The 26,258-nt window shown below is 41.8% G+C and overlaps 1 long non-coding RNA gene across 3 annotated transcripts; it reads right to left on the bottom strand.

The window, feature by feature from the left end:
- Positions 1-654: 654 nt before the first annotated feature.
- On the bottom strand, positions 655-25,386 carry LOC126940980 (uncharacterized). 3 transcript variants are annotated; one of them, XR_007721020.1, is made up of 7 exons: positions 24,099-25,386; positions 19,268-19,395; positions 18,780-18,899; positions 8,633-8,695; positions 7,603-7,880; positions 4,452-6,179; positions 655-3,895 (listed from the first exon to the last, which is right to left on the bottom strand). It is a non-coding gene; the product is annotated as an uncharacterized LOC126940980 (long non-coding RNA). The 3 variants fall into 3 exon arrangements; XR_007721021.1 differs by having other exon boundaries at positions 655-4,880; positions 5,745-6,179; positions 24,099-25,380; XR_007721019.1 differs by having other exon boundaries at positions 655-6,179; positions 24,099-25,381.
- Positions 25,387-26,258: the final 872 nt, after the last annotated feature.

The following is a 26,258-nucleotide window of genomic DNA, read 5'->3' as shown; positions in this document are numbered from 1 at the left end:
GACAGTGAGCTGGAGCTTTCCACCCCCGAGGGCAGCATGGGGAGCGGCAGGTGCAGGAATTCCAGCATGCTGCTCTGCTTGCTCCTCTTCATTCCCTTCATGTCCAGTATCTTCCGGAAGCCTTCTGTGTTGCGGTCTGTGAAGAGTTTGATGTAGTTGTCAACAAACACCACCAACAGTTCATGAGGGGCCGTCACTACCTACCAAGGGAGGAGACAAGAGCAGGCCCGCCAAGGAAAACTCACAGTTGCAGTTCACCAATTTAAATGCTAATCTCATCCCCAAAAAACACCTTTACAGAAAACATCCACAATAGTGTTTAACCAAGTATCAGGGCACCAGGGTCCAGTTAAGTTGACACATACAATTAACCATCCTAGAAGGATACACACTAAACTATGGACAGTAAGTGGGTATGTTTGGTGAAGGGAGAGAAAATGAAAGGATAGCTAGGTGTGGTGGTGCACCTGCGGTCTCAGCTACTCGGGAGGCTGAGGTGGGAGGATCACTTGAGCCCAGGTGGTTGAGGTCTCAGTGAGCCGGGATCGCACCACTGCACTCCAGCCTAGGTGACAGAGCAAGACCCCATCTCAAAAAAATAAAATAAATAGATTAACAAAAATGAAAGTAAAAGTGAAAGGAAATTAGGTGTACTTTTCACTTCTTGCTGTCTCTCTCAGAATACATTATTCACCCTGAGACCTGAGGAGCGGGGAAGTGTACTACTCCTGCTGCATGATAGACAGCCCCACCCTGACCCTTCCCCAGCCTCTCTCTGACACTTTTCTAGCCAGGCTTCTCTGCACAAGGCCAGGAGCTTTCAGTGTCAACAGTACATGCTTACCCTGAGTCCTTGGCCACAATATTAGACTGTGTTCAGGCACCTGGGACTCCGGAATGCCCTGTCCAGGGTCCCAGAGCCTGTGCATGGTGCCTTCTCAAGTCAACCCTCTCAAGGGCAGCTGCACCCCCAACCGTGTGCACACCCCCAGCCCTAAGAAGTGACAAGGGGCTGATGTTTGTGGGGCTGAAGTCCGGGGGAGTTGAGGATAGAGCTGGATGTGCAGACTGGGTTACCACACGTGTGTGCCCAAGGCCATTGCAGTGGTAAGGGAAGATGAGGTGAGGTCATAGGCCAGGGCCAGCTCTCCCTACCATGCCATATTTTGAGGAAGAACTCTGGAGAGTCTAAGAATTCTTCATTTAAATCCCATTTTCCAATTCACTAGGACTGTATATTTGTCAAGGTGAAAGGATATGTTGAGAAAATATAATTTTAAACAAAATCTTCTTCCAACCCAGAAATCCTCTCCACAAAGGTAGTAGAGGAAATAGTTTTATACTGAATAAACTATTAAACCAAAATGTGATGCACATCACAGGCAATCCACTAAGGAATTACAAAGACAGAAAGAAATTCCAGCCTTTAATATAGCCGAGAAGATGCGACCCATTATATACCTTTTCCCAAGATAAACAAAAATTAGTTCTCAAATAATAGGATTTGATAGCACCATTTATAACACATGGTTCATCCTAAATTCACCTGGTAATTGGAGTAACCATCTGTATTAGTTAAATGATTTTATACAAAGGAAAAATAAGCTTCTCGTATCTTTATGACAGAAGGTAATTTTGCAAGCCGTCAGGGGCAGGCAGTCACCAAAGTTAGGCTCCTACCGTCCCTCAGAAACTGACAGATGGGGTGCTATCTCCCTCAATGATTATATTCTAAAGCAATGGCTGCTGGATCCTTGAGAAAGACATTCCTGGGTCACAAAGACAGCAGAAGATTTATTTAGCTCTAAAAACATTTACATACATGTCAAAGAGACAGGGAAATAACTTACAAGAACACATTTTCTAAAGTAAATACTCTAAGTGAAGGAAGGTAATTTCTTCCCTTATTTTTAACAAGAATTAGGCCTCTTATTTTTAATATTTACTTGCCCTTACAGATAGGACATATTTTACCTGATAGTTTGTTACCTTATCTTGTAAAATGTAGATATGTAGATATGCTATATGTGGATCTCTATTTGCTTCCTTGACAGGACCTGCAAATGTTAGAAGCTGGCTTTTTCTTTTCTAAAAACAGTGATATATTTGATAATTCCAAAATGATTTTTAAAATTTTGTTTTAAAGGAACAGATACACATTAGCTATTTTTTAAGAACAGTCATTTGTTTTCACTGTTAATTCAGTTGACTTTCTCCTATTGCCCTATGGGTTCATATTTTAAATGTGCTTTGCATATGCACAAAGAAGGTATGAATCATGTTAGAAACTGCTGGCAATCTCTATTATTCTTCAGGAAGGCTGCTTTAATGGGTCTGCCCAAGCAAATACTAGTTAATTTTCCTCTTAATATGATATTGCAGGTGTCACTCTTTGATACTGAAAATTTTATTTTAAAATGTGTCCTTCGGGTAAAGAAGCTAGTTTGAGCACGCAGTAACCCAAAGCTAACTACTGAACATGTAGTAACAAGACTGCAAAAATGGAAACCAGGAAATCTAAGTTCTACTACCAATCTTGCCACTAACCATTAGTGTGTGACCTTCAATTATGGATTCTTCTGGAGTCTCAGTGTCTTCATCTGTAAAATCAAACAAGTGGAATAGAGGTTCCTTCAGACACAAAATTTTCTTGGCATCTTTTCAGATATCTTTTCTCCTTCTCACTCCCTAGTCTCACTTGTTTTTGTTTTTTGGTTCATTTTCACCATCTCTATGTGGCCTATATCTGCGAGAATATAGGGTGAGTGAACAGACCTTTAGCTCCAAACAATCGGTAATTGAACTCAAACCTCCACCCAAAGAGTTCAAGACATTCTATTTCTGTGCAGAAAAAAAAACAAAAAACCAGCAGTAAGTCAAGGTCTCCCTTGTATTTCTTCTTCTTTATCAGTCCTGACAAGGTCTTCTTAGCAAACCCTCATCCTTATTTTCCACCTCCAATTCTACATCTTCAGTTAAATCCCTCCCTTCCTTTGCAGTTTCCATAGTTAATATTCTCCAGGATTTGTTCTTTTTCAATGCATCCTCCTTAGATGACTCTTCTAGAATTTTTTTTTTTCAGATGGAAATATAGTCCACAATTCTTCCCAAGGCAGTGGCTGACTCAGGCTTCAACACAAAAAAATCCACTATCACTATAATCGGCTAACACAATGTATTAATTCACAGACGTGCGTTTTACCTCTTTTCACATAACTCTTATTGCTATGTCCATCTGAATTTGGTTGCTTGTTTGTTTTCTTACAATCCATGGAAGGATGTAGGACTTAGCTATTTAATTCACAATATGTTCAATATGCAGCTTGTCATTCACACATGAGCTCTTCATTCATAATGATTCTTTAATTCATTGCCTCAAGTGATTCCATATCCTTATTCTTGCTCTAATCACTGAAATATGAGTTGAGTTTCTTTCTTTTTTTTTTTTCATTATTTTCTTAACCTGTTTTTATCTAAGGAGTATGGTTCTGAAGGGTGTACAGGAAGCATGGTGCTGGCATCTCTTCTGGTGAGGCCTCAGGAAGCTTCCAATCATGGTAGAGGGCGAAGCGGGAGCAGTCACATCAAATGGCGAGAGCAGGAGCAAGGGAGGACAGCTAGCTATTTATTTTATAGGGGAGGAACCTGAGGCTAGGAATCACTGAGCAACTTGCTCAGGGTCACCCAGGAAGTTAGCGAGAGAATTGCAGCAAGAACCTAGTCCTCCTGATAAAGCTTGGCTCTCTTTCCATTTACACTGCTTCCCATTCACTCGGGTTGTTTACTATAATTTCAGGCAAGCTTGACTTATCTCAACAAGTCTTGCTGTGGTCTAGGAGTTAAACAGCAGCAAGGATCTCAAAGAAAACTGAATGTAGAATTTGGATACTTGAAACTTGGGGAAAAAACACATTTTTTTAGTACATAATAATTGTGTAAGAAGCTAGTCTTCAATCAATATGTCAGAAGATGTCATTTTGCACTTCCAGAGTTAAAGATTTTTTACTGCCATGACCCCTCCCTGCTCCCCATGCCAGCTTCCAGATTCCTATAAAGCCCTAGCACCTCACATTCCCCCAGCCGCTTCTAACTCTGCCTTCCTCTTCCTCTAGTTCTCCACTTCCCTCACTCTGCACTTCCTGGGTTTTCCTCTGCTCCACACCAAGCCAAACATGAAACTCATCCTCACATTCAAAGCAGGCTTTGTGCATAGCAGACTTTACTGAGGCTGCCTTTTCCCCTGGGATCAGCTCCCCTTCCTATTTCTCTTTGCCCTGCTCTCTCTCTCTCTCTCTCTCTCTCTCTCACACACACACACACACACACACACACACACACACCCCTCCTCCTACCTTCCTGAGTTTCTGTTCTCTAGCCCCCTCCTCTCACACTCAATTCTTTTATTTCATTATGCAAAGCAATTTAGGTTCCACCCACAACTCAGCTGCTACCTTTGAGTATCCCAGGCTTTGCAAGGCCTGCTCCGGGGCCCACACTTGAACAGCATGAAAGAAAGGATAAAAACTTTATAATTTCCATTTTTTTCTTTCTCCCAGCAGTGAAAGGGCATAGGATAGAGATTCATTTTCACACTGTATCAATTCAGATGATTTCGCCTGTAAGTAATAGGAAACCAAAATCAAACTGTTTTAAACACAAAGAGGTTATGGAAGGAGTTTATAGAGTTTGGGGGGTTTTGGAATTGACTTCAGAACACAAGCTGTCTCTCTTTTTCACTCTGTCATCCTCAGCTTACTGGCTGTCCTGAGAGCTGTCCCTTTATGGTCAGAATATAGCTTTCATCGTTCCAGAAATCAGTGTAGACACAACAATGCCAGGCAGAAAAACACAGACATGTTCTCCCTTGAGTCTCTTTTTATCTGTAAGGGAAGGCCATTCAGTATCTCATTGACTGTAACTGGGCCCCGTGTATCCCCCTAAAATAGTTTGTATGGAATTACTAAGAATGGTTTAGACCAATCATGACTCACTTCCAGGACTGAGAAGGAGATGTTTTTTCCTGAGCACATTGGTTATGGCTGTCTATTATTATACAACAAAGTGTCACCGGTAGAGGGTCATAACTGCAAGTTGTCCAGGTTCTTGGTGTTTTGAACAACGAATTGGACAAAACGTCCAGGAAAACAAAGAAAGAATGAAGCAACAAAAGAACAAGCAGGGATTTACTGAAAACAAAAGTACACTCCACAGTGTGGGAGCTGACCCAGCAGTGGCTCAAGGGCCCCTAAACAGAATCTTCTCAGGTCCAAATATCCCCGAGAGGTTTCCCATTAGCCATTCATGCTCACCTCGTGGAAATGAAGTGGTGGCCTACAATTGGTCTGATGGATTGCCAAAAGCAACCAATCAAAGGCTGAAGTGGAGTTACAAAGGTCACACTCCCGTGCAAACATCTGATTGGTTGCAAAAAAGTAACCAATCAGAGACTAAGGTGAAGTTACCAAGTTGCGGAAAAAGACTCGGCCAGCAATCAATCTGATTGGTCGCGGACAGCCAATTTCCCATCTGGAAAAGGTGAGGGGTTTGCAAAAGGAGTAGCCTCTAGTCTTTTTGTTACGTAGTCGTGGAAAGTTAGGGTTTTCCTTTCAATTTAGCTCCAGGAAGTCGGCATGAAACAGCCTTAAGTTCCCTACCTCCAGATCCTATTCTCCAGCCTCGAAACCACCCAAACATTTTGTGCCTTAAAGCAATTTACTATGATCTCTCATAGTTTTGTGAGTTACCTGGGCTCAGCTGGGCATTTCTGGGCTCCCTTCTGTGGCTGCCATCAGATGACTGGGGCTGGAGTCTTTTGTAGGCTCGGCTGGGCTGGCTGTTCCCCAAGATGGCCTCCTTGCTCACACATCTAGTCCTTCAGTGCCTGTGCATGCAGCCTCTCTCTTGAGTGGAGTGGTCTAACCTTCTTACCAGGCAGCTCACGGCTCCCAAATACAGGAAGCAGAAACTCCATTCCTCTTGAATGCCAAGCCTGGAGCTGGCTATACTCTCTCATGCCATATACTTCTGCAGTATTCTGTAGGTCAAACCCAGTCCAGCCCAGATTCTAGAGACTCCGCTTCTCAACGGGGAAGTACAGAGAGGGAAGGAATTCATGGCAGCCGTCTTTGGAGTCAGGTTACTGTAGGATTGCTGACCGACATTCAAATAAAATCAGCATCCTGTTGGACAAGGAAAGAGTAGAGAAATAGCTATCGAGCAAGCAACCACTTTAGCTTTTGTTTTTGCAAATTGTGTCTGAAGAGATGACGCAGTTTCGTAATCCGGCCTAATCATGGGGCCTTCCAGTGAATTTCAGCCAGAATAGCCTTCCTTGAGAGACCCCTGCAGACTCCTTTGACTTGTTCAATTGCTCACTTGGTTTTAGCTACCATATATTTTTTTAAATCATAAAGTATTTTAGGGCCAGGTGAGGTGGCTTACGCCTGTAATCCCAGCACTTTGGAAGGCGGAGACAGGCAAATCACATGAGGTCAGGAGTTTGAAACCAGCCTGGCCAATGTGATGAAGCACTGTCTCTACTAAAAATACAAAAATTAGCCAGACATCGCGGCGTGTGCCTGTAATTCCAGCTACTCAGGAGGCTGAGGCAGGGGAATCACTAGAACCCAGGAGGCAGAGGTGGCAGTGAGCCAAGATCACGTCATTACACTCCAGCCTGGGCAACAAGAGTGAAATCCCATCTCAAAAAAAAAATTTTTTTTTAATAATAAATATATATATATATATATATGCTGGCAGAAATTCAAAGGCCATTTTATGCAACAAACCATTTTACAGATTCAGAGACAGCGATTCAGGGAAATGGTATGCTCTGTCCAAGGTAACAAAAAATGGCAGAGACAGGGCAGTCTAAGCCTCCGGCACTAAGCCTCCAGCATTTCTCAGTCTCCCATTCTACCTCCACAATGTAGAGTTCAAATTCACAGCTAAGTAATAGAGCACTGGATTAGGAGTAAGAGACTATGTTCTATGTCTAGCTTTATGTGATATATACTGTTAGCAGCCCCTCAATATTCGGGCTCCCCTTTCCCACAGTAAAAAGACCTCCCAATTTTATTGAGAGCATGTGCTTGACTAAATACTGCCTTTCCCAAACTTCCTTGCAGCAAGGTACAATCGTGTAACAAAGTTCTGGCCAATATGACTTAAGCACAAGTGTGTGACTTTCAGGAAACCTCTTTACAAGCCAGCGTCCACCCTTGTCCTGTTTGTTCCCCCTCTTGCCTTTCCTCCATCCTAATGCCTGACTCCACTGTGAGACAAAGAGCTGGAGAAGCCATTGTGATCACACACACAATGAAAGAAACAAGGCCTGAACACTCCTCACAACTGCCCACAAATGATTCTCCCTCTCAGCTTCCACAATCCCCAGGTACAGCATTACTGCCCTGCCCAACACAAAACTACCCCTAACTTTTGCATCCTCAGTTCCCTTATTTCTGTCCTCAGTTATCAAATCCTTCACCATGTCTTTCTGCTTCTCTCATCATTGCATCCTTAGGCGCTTTCCTCCAGGACTGACTTGCCTGAGCAGCTATCTGATTAGTACTGATAGTGAGAGCAGCAACTAAAGCTACTTACCAACCTCCTAAGGTGACTTTGCTCACTGCCTTGGCTGTATTCTTTGCTTTTGTCAGTCCTTGTTCATGGCGTCCTCTGGGGCAATGCATCTTACAAGGCAAGAAAGAAATGGCAAGGGTAGGACCTTTCACCAATGAATGCACAGTCCTACCAAACAGACAGTCTGCCGTTCATTCATTCATTCCCTCAGCAAACTTAAGTTACGTGCTTGTTGTGTGCCAGGACCTGCGCTGATGCCAGAGATAGAAAGACATGGCCCCGGCACTCAAGGACCACCTCTTCCAGAGGAGAAGACAGACATGTATAAATAGAAACCAGAAACAAACAATTAGATGAAAATTTATTTTCAAGGAGAAAGTCCTAAAGCCAAGTTTCTGTTTGCCATTCATGGAAGAATAACGCAAACACCACCCGGAGTCTCTGAGGCCCAGCCTCCACATTCTGGAGAGCATCCCATAGAGCCCATGCAATAACCTACAGCATGCTAACTTCTGTTGTAATCTCTTAGTGGTTTCAAAATGCCCATCTATCATTTTAGCTCAATGGGATTTGGGTGATTACATTCCTTCCAGCTCTAAATTTCTGTTCTGTGAAATACATAACTAATGACAATTATGGTTACCCAGACACATATACATGAGTGCTCAGAGGTGCTTAGAGTGATAGAAATGTCTGGAGATGAGCAAGTTAATCTAGGAGGGTTTAAGAGAGGAACTACCCGCATAGGCATTCCAGTAGGAATGAGAGTGCCTTCCTGTCAATGAGAGTTCCAAGTGAATAACAGCCAGAAGCAGAACCCCAGCTTGTGCTTAATACAAGAATTTCCACATGTATGTTTCATTAGAAAATAAGATAGCACTATTTAATAAAATGTTATAATTTCATTGCATATTTACTTTCTATGCCCCCACCTGTTTCCAAAAATGAATTTGAGACCTCTATGCAATAGGAGGATTTTGGAAAAGATAAGAGAACAAGAGTCTTTTGCAGAAAAATAAATTAGAGTGACAGAATTGATCAGAACATTTACCTCTGAGCTTTCTGGTGGCTAAGACAAAATGCAAAACATCTTGGGTTACAGAGTTCTCATTACCTGGTAAAAAGAAGCACATCAGTTTATCAGGATCTCTTTTTAAATTTTGAGGAGAATTTATTGTATAGATCTTTACAAATGGGGCAATGAACAATTTTAGCAGAATCTACTTAAGAGCAGATTTACAAATATGACATACCTTACAGCAATGCTCAGTAAAACACCAACATATACAATCAAAATATACTCCATTTAGAACTACTTAATAGAACGTTGCTATGAACTATAGAAACCTACTTTTAGAAGGAATGTAGGTCCTGACCTGGGACTGTTTTGGAAAATTGAATGTCCTAAGCTTAACTGCCGACCCAGCCGAGCTGTCGCTTTGCACAGATACACTTCTGTGTCACCTAGGACTCTGCAACAGGACTGAGGGGTTCTTGGGGAATTCCCAGCCAACACTTGCTGACCACCTGACCAAAGCAAGACAAACTCAGTCTCACACAGAATTCTCCAACAACAATCTGCATTCTCAGCTGCCTCAATCTGAACTCTGAGCACCCTGTCTAACCTCCGCTAAAAGCCATCGGCAACACTGAATACCCTTCCCAAACAGACCAGGTTCTGCAATGCCAGATGGCAGACCAGGGCTGCTCATGTGTCTTTGTTCTCTCTCTAAAAGTTTGAGTGTGTGGATTTCTCTAGTCTCCTCCATGTCTGCTGGTTTGTCCCTTGGATAGCTCAGGCTCAGTGCAACCAACTCTTATCAACAAACGTCTATCCAGGGGCTACCTGGCTTCTCACCCCTAATGAGTAGCAGTGATCAGCACCCAAAGCCATTCAAAGAGGAGTGATTTCAGAGACAAAAAGTGGACCTTCCCAGGCAAGACAGGACTCTACAATCCTTTCCAAACTTGGTTTCCCAAAAGTTTATGGAGAATCTACAACCCACTCTAAAATTACTCTAAAATCTCCAGATTTCTCTAGATCCACAAAGCAGATTCAGAGAGCCCCAGAGGGTTTTAAGCTTCTTTTTCCCAAGTCACTCTTAGCCTCAAAAATCCAAAGTGTAGCCAGCAGAGGAGTGCAGGCTGGAAGGTGGACACACATCTCTATTCCTTTACACATGCCTCTTCTACTTGCATGGACCTGCCTCTCTTTTGTTCCTCTGTCAAACTTCTATTCATCCTTCAAAACCCGGGTCAGGCAGGTCTGGAAAAATTTTCCTGACAGCACCCTCTCTCCATGAGAGTAAATCACCTGCAGCTCTGAACTATTTCTTTACTTCACATAGACTGTATTATTGCCGGTATCATTTCATGTATTTGTTTCCTGTGCTCGGCTTGAAACTCCATGAGGCAGAGATTTTTACTGCTGTTTGTAATCTTCAACCCTAGCAGAGGGCTTACCATTTTCTAATGGCTTAATTAGGGTTTGTTGAACTATCTGAACAAGAGCTTTAAGTGTGATTAAAAATTCCAAATATTACACTCGGGATTTGCCAGGCTCCCCAGATGGCCTTGGAAGGTCTACATACTTCCAAAGCTGTCTGCCATATTTCAAATTAGATTAAGAGTTGTTAGAGTTAATCTTTTAGAGTTCAAGACTTATTACTGGTGATAAGTTGAAATAGAGAGGAACTGTGTGCTCAGTGATGTTATGAAACACATAGAAGGAAAATATTTTGAAATATTTGTTTCTGTTGTTCCTTGCTTCTCCCCATTCCCACCCCAAACCCACAGAATTCCTCCATATACACACCGAGAGCCTCTTTCCTCCTCGGCTCATGGAAATAATCAGAAGTCTCTCACTAGGAACCAGAACGAAAAGCTTGAGGCTCTTGACTATTTGGAGTAAAGGGGAATTTACTCACCTAATTCCAAGGAGAAAGACTGAAATGCATACTTGCAAGGTGAAATTTCCTGTTCTTAGAAATTAAAAAAAAGTTGCCTTCCCAGCTGGGAAAGGAAGGAAAAAAAAAAAAAGAGGAAGAGACTCTGCTGGGAGTGTTTAAGAAGAAAACAGCAGAGCCAGCAGCCTGAGCCCACCCTCTGGCTCCTGTGTGCAAGGACCTCAAGCTGACAGCAGCCAACCCATCATCCAGGCACTCCCTGGGTTGGTGTGACTCTCACACGGGCATCAGAATTATTCCTACCCCCACTTTCCCTACCCATCCTCCTACACAGCCCTCATCCCGCAATGGCCCAGGACACTAGTAAGCTCCTCTCAGAATGTAGAGTGAATGACATCTCCTCCAGGGGCATGGCAGGAAGGGAAAGCTCTCTAACAAGCAGAAAGCATATGGAATCATTTTGAAATCAGCCACCCATCAGCACAGCAGTGGAACATAGCATCCCCATCACAACGGCCTTGTAATTGGGCAATGTTCTGAAATGTGGAAGCTTCCAGGTTAGACATCAGGCAACGCAGGTGCTGACGTTCCACTGGTCCCCACAGGACTCTGGCGCAGTGATCTATGGTGAGGAGGGAGTGTTGTCTCTGCCTTTAGACAACACAGTTACCCTGTTTTTCTGTTTGGGAGGGGGTCCTCCAGATCACATTATCCAGCTCCAGCGGATACCCACAAGTATTAGCATTTTTAATACTGGGGGCTCCCTTAAAAAAAAGTGCTTAAAGTTAAAATCTAACCTCAAATACACATTTTCTTACTTGGTGACTGAGGCGTGAAATGGAATCATGTGGGATAAGGAAGTGGCAGAGTAGAACAAAGAAACAACACCAACAACACGGAAATTAGTGTTTCCCGAGCTCTGGGAAGCACATGTTTGAGAAAGTTAATTCCCTAGGAAGTGCTTGCTTCTATGCCGTAGTTTTTTCTGTTCTACTTTACCACTTCCGTATCCCATGTGATTCTGTTTAATGGCTCAGTCACTGAAAAGAAAATGTATATTTTAATTTTGAAGTGCGAATTCTGAAACACGTTTGAAGTATGCGTTAGTGCAACAAAGCTGAATCCCTAAGCCTAACAGATCAGCAACAGAGGTAAGACACTTGAAAGGAAAGTCGAGAGCTCAAAAAGTTGATTCAGCAAGAAAATTTTGGATGACACTAGGTGGCGAGAAATAAATAAGTGGCAAACTAAACTACTGTTCCTCAAAATCAGGTAAAAACTAAGGACCCCCCAAAAATAATTCAGGCACCTCTAGAAGGCAAGTGGTAGTAATTCACAGGAGAAAAAAGGGTTTATTTTTACACTGATTTCTCTGAAAGAGAAGCACTGCAATGGATGAGCTCAATTAAAAGAATTCTAATATTAATCACTTCACTTGCAGAGAAGAATAAATCCAAAAGACAGGTGTGTACAATAGGTTATTTTTGTTTTTTTAATCAGAAGTACAGTATTTTAAGTGACCAGTCACATTTTTTAATGGCGAAGAAGGCTATAATTGTTTTACCAAGACAGTTATTCGATAATTCTTGCACTATTTACCATTATAGAGAAAATCTTTGGAGACAGGGAATTGATGGTTGTAGAGACAAAAGACCTGCAGAAGTTCCAGCACAAAAATGCTCCTTTGTCCAGCTGACAGTTCCACCAAAGTCAATGACTATCTGGGGCTTGAATGTCACTCGCTATTTATGTTTTTTAAATTTATTTATTATCTTTTTCTTTCTTTTTTAGGAAAAGAAAATCAAATGATTGTATCCTGGGAGGCAAATTTTTATCTTAGCAGGAAACAGCTTCATGCTTAAATGTTATCCCAACAATAATAACATTTGCATTACCCAAGCAGCCCCCTCCTCAGCTCTACAATAAAAATCTCTTCCCATGACTCCTGAGATCATCATCAGCCTTCAGTTTATTTACTGCAGGAGAGGAGAAAGAACGTTGATCTCTCAAGCCCTCACTGCACTTCTGAGGGATCTCAAGATTCCCAAACTTGATCTGATGATAAATATACATATGTGTGTGTGTGTATATATATCTTACAATGTTGTATATGGAAAGTCATGTTTACATAAAAGGCCTGAATATTAGAGACTCACAAAAACAAAGGCAAGAGTGAAGAAGAGAAGTCGTGAAATAAAGAGACAAAGAATCTCTGATAGCAATAGACCAGCTGTTCCTCAAAAAAAGACTTCAGTCAATAGCACATGTTTGTGGATTTTTTCAGAAACTAGTTCCATTATCTATTAAACCTCTCCTGAACTTTTCAGTGGTCGTTTTTCACTTCTTCCTATTACTCAAGACAAAGTGAGACAAATAGCCTAAACAGAAAAAAAAATCTATTAGCAACACTTACTAATAAAATCAAGAACATAGAACTTTTCTCTTAAAAATGAACTATAAATTTTTCAGATCCTGACTTCAGCCATTTATTATTTTTATTTAAGAACAAAGTGCACAGAGTCTGAAGAATGCACATATGTGTACAAATGGCTCAGGAACCACATATATAAATTCAGAGATTAAATCCCTTTAGTGTTTCATGTATTTGGGCTCATGTAAGTTAATAAATTTTGAAGTTATAGGTTTCTAGGGCAACAAGAATTTTCTGACTCTCTCAGAGTGAATATTTTATATTTTGAAAAATATATAAGCAAACCCAAATTGAGAGACATTCTACAAAATAACTGATTCATACTCTTCAAAAATGTCAAGGTCATGACAAAGACAGACTGGGGACTGTTCCAGATTGAAGGAGACTAAAGCGACTTGACAGTTGAATTCAATGCATCATCTGGGATTTTTCTCTTGATGTAAAAGGACATTATCGAGAAAATTAGCAAAATTGAGTAAGGTAGATCAGACAATAGTATTATATCTGTGCTCATGTTCTGATTTTGGTTATAGCACTGTGGTTATGTAATAGAATGTCTTTGCATTAGCAAAGGTATAGATGTATTTAAAGGTATAGCAGCATCATGTCTGCAACTTACTCTTCAGAAAACAGTTTAAAAAAAAGATTAAATGGACACACACACACAGACTGGGAGGAGCAGTAAAGCAAATGTGGTATAATATAAAAATCTAGAGACTCAAAGTGAAGGATATATGGAAATTCTTTGTACTATGCTTGCAAGGTTCCTGTAACTCTGAAATTATGTCAAAATAAACAACTGAAAAAATTTCAATAAAAATATGTAGTATTAAACTTTTATTCCATGCAATCCTACATGGCCTTTAGCAGTATTTACTTAAAAGGAGCACATTAAAGGGTCACGACTCTACTGGGCTGTTTTATCCTAAAAACACATGCAAGGGAGCCCCATTTTCAGAAGGAAATATCTACAATAAGTTGTTTTTTTTTTTTTTTTCTGAGACGGAGTCTCGCTCTGTCGCCCGGGCTGGAGTGCAGTGGCCGGATCTCAGCTCACTGCAAGCTCCGCCTTCCGGGTTTACGCCATTCTCCTGCCTCAGCCTCCGAGTAACTGGGACTAGAGGCGCCCCCCACCGCGCCCGGCTAGTTTTTTGTATTTTTTCAGTAGAGACGGGGTTTTGCTGTGTTAGCCAGGATGGTCTCGATCTCCTGACCTCGTTATCCGCCCGTCTTGGCCTCCCAAAGTGCTGGGATTACAGGCTTGAGCCACCGCGCCCGGCCTACAATAAGTTTTTAAAAAGAAAAACATGGATGATTACATTCATAGTCTGATACTTGGAAAGAGACTTAGAATGTGGATAGATTTCTTACATGCTAGCAATAAATATATTTTAAAAGCTGAGGGCCGCTTATTTCAGATAAGGAAAGAGTTACTACCAAAGGGAAGAATTGCCTCCTGAAATATCAGTACCTTTTAAAAGAGCAAGATTTCTCCCCACTCCCTATTATGCTATAATAGAACATACCAGGATGAAAGACATCAAGTAATGGCCCTAGATAGTCTGCAAAATCCACTGGCACAACATCTGTGTTATGTGTTTCTCTGTATTTAACATCAGTAATTTAGTCAGAAGCTTTTAATAACATAACTTTTTAAATGTTCCTAGTTTTTACATTAATGTGTAGGAGAATGCACTGGTCTCCTTGCCACTTTAGATAAAGTTCCCCAGAGGAAAATAAGAGGAACTCATAATAAAGTGTGAGTAATATGGCTACATTACCAATTGTTGGTTTTTTTCCAATTTCAATAAAATTTCAAACCAAAGTGCTTTATTTTCCAATCCGAACATTTTATTAACATATATTTGCATTTAATTATTGAGTTAGAAAACTCCTTGATAGCAAACAAAGTTCAAAGTTAATGCAAATGGTGCTTTATTTCAATTTTACCTGAGTAACTCTAAAAGCCATGTGCATCTTCTGAATGTCTGGACACAGGCTTCAGTTTTTAATATGCCTATCTTAAAAAATATGAAATCATTTTTCTCCTAATTTGACTTCATTGTCCTTTCTCAATAAGAACTCTACTCCCATTCAGTTTGAAGTTTATGGCTTCTGTTCTTTGAGTTATATAAGCCCAAAAAGGTCAGAACATTTTTTAGAGAAGAGAGTGTGTTTTTTCACCTCACATGACTCAAATATATCAAAAGTGTAGCCCGGTTGATGCTTTAAAAACACTCACCTACTAGTTGGTTTGGGAAGTTTTAACCTAGGAAAATATAGTCAATAAGTAAGATGAGACTTTTCAGTAGCAAGTTTTCAAATTACCTCCATTGCATATTCTATAGTAACATACATGACCTTTTTAATTTTTTTTTTTCTAAGACAGGGTCTTGCTCTTTTGCCCAGGCTAGAGTGCAGTAGTATGATCATGGCTCACTGTAGCCTTGACCTCTTGGGCTCAAGAGATTCTACTACTTCAGCCTCCTAAGTAGCTGGGACCATAGGTGCACACCACCACAGCCAGTTAATTTTTAATTTTTAAAAATTTTTTTGTAGATCTCAGAATATTCCCCAGGCTGGTCTCGAACTTCTGGGCTTAAGCGATCCATGTACCTTGGCCTACCAAAGTGCTGGGATTACAGATGTGTGCCACTGCATTCGGCCACATGATGACACAATTGTTTGATTTTGCAATATCATTTCTAGACTTAAAAACGGAATCTATTAATGGGGTAATAAATTAGTTTTTTAAATTAAAACTGTTAGTTTGAACAAACAGATCTGGTAGTTATAAAGCAACTATATCAGTCTCCCACTGTCCTTCTACTCAGCTTCCCTACATCCTTGAATGAAACTGGGCAGGTTCCATAGCTTTTCTGGATACCCTTAGGCCACAAAAGTTTCTCTGGTGACTCTAGTCCCCCAAACAGTCTTAGTTCATTAATAAAATGGCCAGTCCCTTATACTTGTCAAATTCTCCAACTATGCTCAAAGTTAAGTTTTCTTCCATTCTGCAGCTAGGCCTGATTCGGGCTGAATATCTACAGTGGCAAAGATGCACACAGCGGGCTTCTTGACTCATTTTGCCAGCATTATCCTGCCCCTCCTCATCAGCCCCAACTCAGCTCCAGCTGAGGCTTCAGATCTCAGGGTTGAAAAGGAATGGGAAAGGAGAAGGGGTAAGAGCAGCGATACACTGTGAAACTGTCTTCTTAAAGACGTTTATAGCTGATTCATTTTCCCATGGGCTCGTCAGTGGATTCTTAGGCAACAGGGGATCTTTTACCTATTAATACAATTTACCTGTCCTAGAAAAAGTTATCATCTTAGACTGGGAGCTTACAACTATCTCCCTCAGTCTCTGCAGTCTGACTGTACTCCTTCAACATCTTCCTGCCAAGGTCTCCTCACCCCTACAGGTAGAATTTTATGGCAAGGTCTTGGACAAACTCTCACCACCTCTTTCTCTTTTGTGGCCCACACTGGTTATAGAGAAGCTCTCGGGCATTTGTTGCAGTACAAACGCTGACTATACAGCCTGTCCCCTACCCAGTAATCAATATTTCCCCTTCTGTCAAAGCAAGCAACCAGTCCTAGGCCTACTGAAGTATCTTTTCCTGTGAGTAAAGTGAAAATAAATACTCCTGGCCAGGCGCGGTGGCTCATGCCTGTTATCCCAACACTTTGGGAGGCCGAAGCGGTGGATTACAAGGTCAGGAGATCGAGACCATCTGGCTAACATGGTGAAACCATGTCTCCACTAAAAATACAAAAAATTAGCCGGGCGTGGTGGCGGACGCCTGTAGTCCCAGCTACTCGGGAGGCTGAGGCAGGAGAATGGCGTGAACCCAGGAGGCAGAGCTTGCAGTGAGGCGAGATTGTGCCACTGCACTCCAGCCTGGGCGACAGAGCAAGACTCCATCTCAAAACAAAAAAAGAAAGAAAGAAAGTAAGTAAATACTCCTTTTTCCTCCCACTTTGGAATTGTAGAATATTTCCCAAATGCTATGGTTTGAATTATTGTGTCCTCCAAAATTCATATGTTGAAATCCTAACCCGCCTGGTGACAGTATTAAAGGTGGGGCCTTTGGGGAGCTGATTAGGTCATGGGAGCACAACCCTCATTAATGGGATTAATGCTGTTATAAAAGAGGCCAGAGAGAGACCCCTCACTCTTCTGCCCTATGAGGACATGCAAGAAGATGCCAGCTGTGAACCAGAGAGCAGTCCCTGAGCAGACACAGAATCTGTGGGTGCCTTGATCTTGGACTTCCCAGCCTTCAGAGCTGTGAGAAATAAATGTCTGTTGCTTATAAGCCACCCTGTTTCTATAATAGTGGTTTGTTACCGGAAGCAAGACAGACTAAGACACCAAGTTTGCTCCAAAATTCTTTTTCTTATTTTTAACTCACCTTTTAAGTCTCCCCCAAGTTCTGATAGGCAGCTAAGGGTTACAAAACCAGTTCTTAGACAACCCTTTTACAATCCCCACCTTGGTGGTCCAGAACTTGGGAGTAGGTGGCAACTATTGTTTTGTAATCAGTGCCAGAACTGATCACATTTTTTAACATCCTGTTCTTAATACTCTTGCAATACCTGTTGAGATAATTAAAAGCACATTGGAATGTGACAAAGTCTGTGTCAGAAAATGTGGTAAAACTCTCTTTATACTGGTTTTAATGCAATATTTTTATACGTGATATTACATGTACAAGTAAATCTTTAAAAAGGGAAAATGTATATTACATTTGCATGCCAATATTAATGCACCTGAGCATTTCCATCACAACACAAAATTTTAGTTGTACTATTAAAAGTGGCATATCCAGGTGTATGATTTCCCTCTTCAATTACCTCAGTGACCACATGCATTCACATCCCTCCACAGAGCTCCATGGGACCATTTCCGAAGAATTCATAGGCCCCCAAATAGTACTCACATGGAGAATTTCCTTGCCACCAGAGACTCGGGGAATGAGCATAGACCTCTGGAAACTACTCGACTATGTTTTTTCTCACCTGTCTCCAATTTGTCTATAAGTGGTTAAATGTGATATAAAAGTAATTGCAAATAAAGTTGGCCTTAAGATTAATTATAATAACACAGCACAGTTTGGTTCTCTATAAAATATGTTAATATAAAGCCATTTGCTCTCTTCCATAGACATCTTTGTGTAATACTTTATTTCCTTTACTTCTATTTAAAAAGAAAGAAAAAACATATGATGGGTATAGAATCTATTCTACCCAAACTATTAATATTTCATGAAAATATTTATTTCTTAATTTATCTTTACCTGGCAAAGCAAATTATATGATTCTAACACTTTTAGAACAAAACAGATGTTAGGAATCATTTGTTCCAAACTGCCTATATACGTTTTCTATGGCAGCTATAAATTACCACAAACTTGATGGCTTAAAACATAAACTTATGGCCAGGCACAGTGGCTCATGCCTGTAATCCAAACACTTTGGGAGACTGAGGTGGGTGGATCACCTAAGGTCAGGAGTTCAAGACCAACCTGACCAATATGGTGAAATTCCATCTCTACTAAAAATACAAAAATTTGCTGGGTTTGGAGGCGTGTGCCTGTAGTCCCAGCTACTCAGAAGGCTGAGACAGGAGAATTGCTTGAACCCAGGAGGCAGAGGTTGCAGTGAGCCAAGATCACACCACTGCACTCCAGCTTGGGTGACAGAGAGAGACTCCATCTCAAAAAACAAAATAAAATAAAACAAAAACAGAAATTTATCCTCTCATAGTTGTGGAGGCTGTAAATCTAAAGTCAGTGTCACCAGCAAAAATCAAAGTTTCTATCCCCTCTGGGGGGTTTAGGGAAGGATGCATTTCTTACCTCTTCCTGCTTCCAGTGGCTGTTGGCATTCCTTGGCTTGTGGCTGCATCACTCTAACCTCTACCTCCATGGTCACCATATTGTTTTCTCCTCTTCTGTGTAATATTCCTTTCTGTTTTCCTTTGATAAGGATACTTACAATTACACTTAAGATTATCCAAGATAATCTCCCTATCTCAAAATCCTTAACTTAATTACATCTGCAAAGACCCTTTTTCTATTCAACGTAACATGTATAGGCTCCACAGATTAGGGCTTGATATCTTTGGGGCCCTTATTCAGCCTCCCACACACTGCCAATGTTAGAAATGAAGAAACTGAGACCAAGAGAGAAATGTTGCCCAAAAGTCATGCAACTAGTTAGAAATAAAGTCAACACAAGAATATAAATGTCTTGATTCCAGTTGAGTATAATCCCCTTCATTGCAATGACTCTATGATATTATATCACCTTTGTAAAATTTCAAAATACATCTGAATATACATACCTATTTTCAAAGCTGGCATCCTAGTATATACTAGTTGTGCATAAACTTCATACCATGTCAATTCCTTCTCTTTTAATCACTATGTAGTATTCTGTTGCACCAGCTTAGCAAAATCTGTATCATCATACCTAAATTATTAAAAATTTAGATTGTTTCCAGTTTGCTTGTTTGTTTTGCCAGTGAATATTCCTGTCCTGCAATGAATATCTCTGTGCATCTTTGCACCTTTGTATTCATTTTTGATTGATTTCTAATGACAAAATCTTCTTTCTCCCCCCCCACCCCCCGTCCCCCACCGCCCACCCTGAAACAGAGTCTTGCTCTGTCACCCAGGCTGGAGTGCAGGGGTGTGATCTCAGCTCACTGCAACCTCCACCTCCCGGGCTCAAGCAGTTCTCCTGCCTCAGTTTCCCAAGTAGCTGGGATTATAGGTGCGAGCCACCACACCCAGCTGATTTTTGTATTTTTAGTAGAGACAGGGTTTTGCTATGTTGGCCAGGCTGGTCTCGAACTCCTGACCTTGTGATCCACCTGCCTTGGCCTCCCAAAGTGCTGGGATTATGGGCGTGAGCCACCGTGCCCAGCCAATAAAATCTTGGAAACAAAATTGCACAGTAACAGATATGCCTATTTTTGAGGCTGTAAAACAAATTGCCCTCCAGAAAGAACAAACAGCAGTATTTATGAATGTCCTTTGCCTGCCACCCTTACAACAGGATTTGGCATTCTTCTTAAACTTTACTTACCTGAAAAATTAAGAAGTGTCTTGCTGTTGTTTTAATTTGAGGTTTGCTAATCTTTAGCCATTTGATGTATTATCTGATGTACTGACTACTTATTTTTTGCCTATATTTCCATTAGGAGCTATATTTTTCACATTGATTTGTGAAGATCCTTAAATAAGTATATTAACCCCCTAAGCATAAAAATTGCAAATGTTTTTTTCCCAGTTTATTCATTTTTAATTATTTTAATATAGCCAATTTGTCTGGATAATATTCATTCGTTTTTGAATTATATTTATTGCATTACATTTTCTCCTGACATCGAAAGCTTTACATTGTTTCTTGGTCAAATGTATCATTCTTTCCTCTTGTATCATTCTTTCCTCGTAAGGTGCCCACGGTTCTACTTGGTGCCCATATTTCTTAAAAGAGAGTGGCATGACATGTCTTGGGAAACAAAAGGGAGGAGCTGGCTCAAGCACAACCAAAGTAATTCCATCCATTGTGCCCATGTTACAGGAAAGGGGTCCCAGTACGGACCCCAAGAGGGGGCACCTGGATCTCGCACAAGAAAGAATTCAGGGTGAGTACACAGAGTAAAGTGAAAGTTTATGAAGAAAGCAGAGGAACAAAAGAATGGCTACACCACAGACAGAGCAGCCCTGAAGACTGCTGGTTGCCCGTTTTTATGGTTATTTCTTGACAATATGCTAAATGACGAGTGGATTATTCAGGCCCGCCCTTTTTAGATCATATAGGGTAACTTCCTGATGTTGCCATGGCATCCGTAAACTGTCCTGGCGCTGGTGAGAGTGTAGCGGTAAGGATGACCAGAGGTCACCCTCGTGGCCATCTTGGTTTTGGTAGGATTTAGCTGGCTTCTTTACTGCAACCTGTTTTATCAATAAGGTCTTTATGACCTGTATCTTATGCCGACCTCCTATCTCATCCTGTGACTTAGAATGCCTTAACTGTCTGGGAATGCAGCTTAGGGGGTCTCAACCTCATTTTACCCAGCTCCTATTCGATGGATTTGCTCTGGTTCAAATGCCTCTGACAGCAAGACACATAAACAGCTGGAGAATGTTAAAGACGGCAGTGTGAAAGATGACTGTAAATATCATCAAGTTCAATCCTTTTCAAACTTTGGAAACATGAAATTCCAAAGAAATGCCACAGGGCCCCTGCTAGGACCATGGGACTTCTGAGCAGGTGGCCCAGGACTCTACTTCAGCTTCAAACAGAACAGCTCAAATTTTATATTTTTCTGCATTGGACTAACACAAAATGTTTACATAATGTTACAAAATGTTTACACTCCTATGTGTTTGCCCTCTTAAACTGCCCTTAACACTCTTAAATTTGCCAACAAATGTTTAAGTGTATGGCACAGTAGATCATTAAGTACAATGTGCTAAACACGATGTACAGCAGATCTCTAGAACTTTTTCAACTTACACCACAAGAACTCTCTACTTATTGAACAGCAATGGAGGGGGAAATGGGGAGTTGCTGTTCAATGAGTATAAATGTTTCATATTTTTTAACAGGCTCCTTAATCTGATCAAGAGCAATACACTTATTTATAAAAGCCACTAGATGGCCTCCACTTTCTTATCACCGTCACTGTTTTGGCCTGCACTCAGTAAGAACTCCCTAAATGTGACCTGAATTAATTAAGTCACTTGTCTGAGGCAACACAGTTAGTGGCCAAGCTGGGACTGGAACCTAGGTCTCCAGATTCTCAAGTCAGTGTTATTGTCAGAAGTGTGTGAACCAGAACAACTCTATCTTGAATGGGAGCTGGGTACAATGAGGCTGAGACTTACTGGGCTGCATTCCCAGACGGTTAAGGCATTCTGAGTCACAGGACGAGATAGGAGGTCAGCACAAAATACGGTTCATGAAGATCTTGCTGATAAAACAGGTTGCAGTAAAGGAGCTGGCTAAATCCCACCAAAACCAAGGTGGCCACAAGAGTGACCTCTGGTCATCCTCACTGCTACACTCCCACCAGCGCCATGACAGTTTACAGATGCCATCGCAACCTCAAGAGTTACCCTATAAGGTCTAAAAAGGGGAGGCATGAATAATCCACCTTTTGTTTAGCATACCATCAAGAAATAACCATACAAATGGGCAACCAGCAGCCCTCGGGGCTGCTCTGTCTATGGAGTAGCCATTCTTTTATTCCTTTACTTTTTTTTTTAATTTTTTATTTATTTATTTTTGAGATGGAGTTTTGCTCTTTCATCCCGACTGGAGTGCAGTGGCACAATCTCCGCTCACTGCAACCTCCGCCTTCCGGTTTCAAGCGATTCTCCTGCCTCAGCCTCCCAAGTAGCTGGGATTACAGGTGCCCGCCACCAGGCCTGGCTAATTTTTTTGTATTTTTAGTAGAGACAGGGTATCACCATGTTGGCAAAACTGGTCTCGAACTCCTGACCTTGTGATCTGCCCACCTCAGCCTCCCAAAGTGCTGGGATTACAGACATGAGCCACCGCGACCAGCCTGTTCCTTTACTTTCATAATAAATTTGCTTTCACTTTACAGACTCGCCCTGAATTCTTTCTTGTGCAAGATCCAAGAACCCTTTCTTGGGGTCTGGATTGGGACCCCTTTCCAGGAATTTTATTGTCAGAGGCGAGTGAACCAAGCAACTCCATTTTTTTTTTTTTTTTTTTGAGACAGAGTCTAGCTCTGTCGCCCAGACTGGAGTGCAGTGGTGTGATCTCAGCTCACTGAAACCTCCGCCTCCCGGGTTCAAGCGATTCTCTGGCCTCAGCCTCCACCCTCCACCGCGCCCAGCTAATTTTTGTGTTTTTGGTAGAGATGGGGTTTCACCATGTTAGCCAGGATGGTCTTGATTTCCTGACCTCGTGATTCACCCGCTTTGGCCTCCCAAAGTGCTGGGATTACAGGAGTGAGCCATGGGGCCTGGCCCAGAGAACTCCATCTTAAACAGGAGCTGGGTAAAATGAGGCTGAAACCTCCTGGGCTGCATTCCCAGACGGTTAAGGCATTCTGAGTCACAGGACGAGATAGGAGGTCAGCACAAAATACGGTTCATGAAGATCTTGCTGATAAAACAGGTTGCAGTAAAGGAGCTGGCTAAATCCCACCAAAACCAAAATGGCCACGAGAGTGACCTCTGGTCGTCCTCACTGCTACACTCCCACCAGCGCCATGACCCAGTTTACAAATGCCATGGCAACATCAGGAAGTTACCCTATATGGTCTAAAAAGGGCAAGCCTGAATAATCCACCCATTGTTTAGCATATCATCAAGAAATAACCATACAAATGGGCAACCAGCAGCCCTCAGGGCTGCTCTGTCTGTGGCGTATCCATTCTTTTATTCCTTTACTTTCTTAATAAATTTGCTTTCACTTTGCACTGCAGACCCTGAATTATTTCTTTTGCCAGATCCAAGAACCCTCTCTTGGGGTCTGGACTGGGACCCCTTTCTTGTAACATTATGACTGCCATTGTCACAGTGTCTACAGTTCTTATGGCACTAAGTTTAATAATATCTGCTGGATAATTGCTCTAATCTCCTGTTCCATGGAAAAACAGATGCACACTTCAACTTTCTCCTTTAACCTTTTCCAGCTGTTTCTGTGTCTTGCCACAATGGATGGAATTACTGTGGTTGTACCGAAGCCAGCTCCTTCCTTTTATATATTCAGTTCATGGTTGGTCATGGCTGGCTGCCCTGGCTTTCTCTAAGACTGGCCTTACTGGGATGGGATAGAGGGTCCCCTCGTGGCTGAACTTGAAGAGGACTGGCTATGGTAACACTTAAGAGGTTTGTGTTTGTTTTTATTGTTGTTGTTGTTGATACAGAGTCGCCCAGGCTGGAGTGCAGTGGTGCAACCTCAGTACACTGCAACCTCTGTCTCCCAGGTTCAAGCGCTTCTCCTGCATCAGCCTGCTGAGTAGCTGAAATTATAGGCACTTGCCTCCACACACAGCTAATTTTTGTGTTTTTAGTAGAGATGGGGTTTCGCCATGTTGGCCAGGCTGGTCCCGAACTTCTGGCCTCAAGTGATGAGCCCACCTTGGGCTCTCAAAGTGCTGGGATTATAGGCATGAGCCATCGCACCTGGCCAGTTTGTGCATTTCTCAGGAGCTCTCAGGTGTTGTGATGCTGCTGGGCTGAGGACCACACTTCCAGTGGTCTATGTGAAATTAGCAAGCAAGTCTCTAGAAAAGACCTAGAGGGAATAGAACACAGGGGATAAATTTGGTGACAATGATGCATGAACTCTGGTCTCAAGAAAGCCAGCACTGATTTCTATGGTGGGAGGCTCTGCAAATCCTCCAGGAAAGGCTTGAATATGGTCGCAAGCCACAGAAAAGTCAGGAAACCAAAATTTCTGTTTTGCTGGAAGCTGCCTGGGTTTACAAAAAATACACAACTGGGCTCAGAAAAGCTAATGGGTGAGTCTTCTAATGAACCATCTACATGCCTAGCACCCACCCGGGGATCAACGAGAGCCTAGAGTCCTGGATTGTTTAATAAGATCCACTTACTAGTCTCCCTTGACTTTCAAGTTAACACCTCACCGAGATAACTTTGCATGCACTGGAGTGGCACCTAGCTCCATGGTGGCAGGAACATTATCTGATTGGAGATGATCGTCATAAAGGCTTTGGGACAGGAGCATTTGCTAAGTTGGTTTCAGTGAGACTTTCACAAAGCTCCTTAAGCAGTTTGCCTCATAGCAGGCAATATTCAGTCTTCCTCCCTCTGTGGCGTTATGCAGGGGCTTGGAGCTTCATTAGCCTCAGTTTAATTTTTACCAGATCCCTGCTGAGCATACACAGAAGCGATTTTTTAATTGCCTTTTATATATATATATTTTGTGCCTTTCTTTCTTCTTTTCTTTCATTCAAAAAAATTTATACAAATACTTTCGCATAAGGGAGACAAGTCATTGGTGAAGTTTGAAGTTTTGTTTGTAGGGTGTTTTTCAGGCATCAGGGTAAAGAATATTATTCTCTTTTTAACACTGTACAATTAACCAGCACTTTGGGAGGCCAAGGCGGGTGGATCACTTGAGGTCAGGAGTTTGAGACCAGCCTGGCCAACACGGTGAAACCCCATCTTCTCTACTGAAAATACAAAACTTAACTGGGCATGGTGGTGTGTGCCTGTAATCCCAGCTACTCGGGAGGCCGAGGCAGGAGAACTGCTTGATCCAGGGAGGTGGAGGTTGCAGTGAGCTGAGATTGCACCACTGTACTCCAGCCTGGGCAACAGAGGGAGACTCTGTCTCAAAACAAAACAAAACACTATACAATTCAGAAACATATACATATTTTTGTCAATAATGGGGGATATCTTCCTGTAACAAAATGAAGAAAAAACAGCCCCCAAAATATGTTTTCAAACACTGTCTTGCACGTAAAATTATATTATTCATTACTTTGCTAGAGTATAAATTTAATTTCTGAAAAAGATAGTTATATTTAATGCTCATCTTGCAAATATCTTTTATTAAAGAAAAACATTAGGCAGGGCACAGTGGCTCATGCCTATAATCCCAGCACTTTGGGAGGCTGAGGCAGGCAGATCACCTGAGGTCAGGAGTTTGAGACCAGTCTGGCCAACATGGTGAAACCCCGTCTCTACCAAAAATACAAAAATTAGCCCAGCGTAGTGGTGCAGGCCTGTAATCCCAGCTACTGGGGAGGCTGAGGCAGGAGAATCTCTGGAACCCGGGAGGTAGAGGTTGCAGTGAGCCGAGATCTTGCCACTGCACTCCAGCCTGGGCAACAAAGAGCAAAACTCCATCTCAAAAATAAACAAAAAAACAAAAAACCACATATTATTTTCATTTCTGTTTGTCAGTTACAAGCTTGAGACAAACCAGAGATAATTTCATTTTAACTTTCTGAGTTTGTTGACAGCACTTTTCCTTTCTAATCCTTTCTTGAAGATCCAGGATTGGGTAAAAGAGGGGTTTACATTAGTCACAAGTTGGCCTTCCTCTTCAGAGAAAAAAAACAAATGTTTTGCTGGTGTTTGGTACATTGTGGAGGGTTTTCTCCGGCTCTGACCTACAGCTACTACGTTGAGAAGTCTTCCTGCTTCGATTATATCACTGAAAACTTCATGTTATTTTAAAATGTCCCCTGCCACAGCCTCGATTCTCCCGAGGAGCATATTCCTTTCCATAGAATGGGCATTTTTCAAACTTAATATCTTACATTTGATTATCATTGGTGCATATTTAAGTGTTGTCTTGCTCATCTTGTT

The sequence above is a fragment of the Macaca thibetana genome, chromosome 18, assembly GCF_024542745.1.
Source record: "Macaca thibetana thibetana isolate TM-01 chromosome 18, ASM2454274v1, whole genome shotgun sequence".
Taxonomy (NCBI): Eukaryota; Metazoa; Chordata; class Mammalia; order Primates; family Cercopithecidae; genus Macaca; species Macaca thibetana.
The sequence above is the reverse complement of the archived record's forward strand: the minus strand, read 5'-3'. Positions and strand labels throughout refer to the sequence as shown.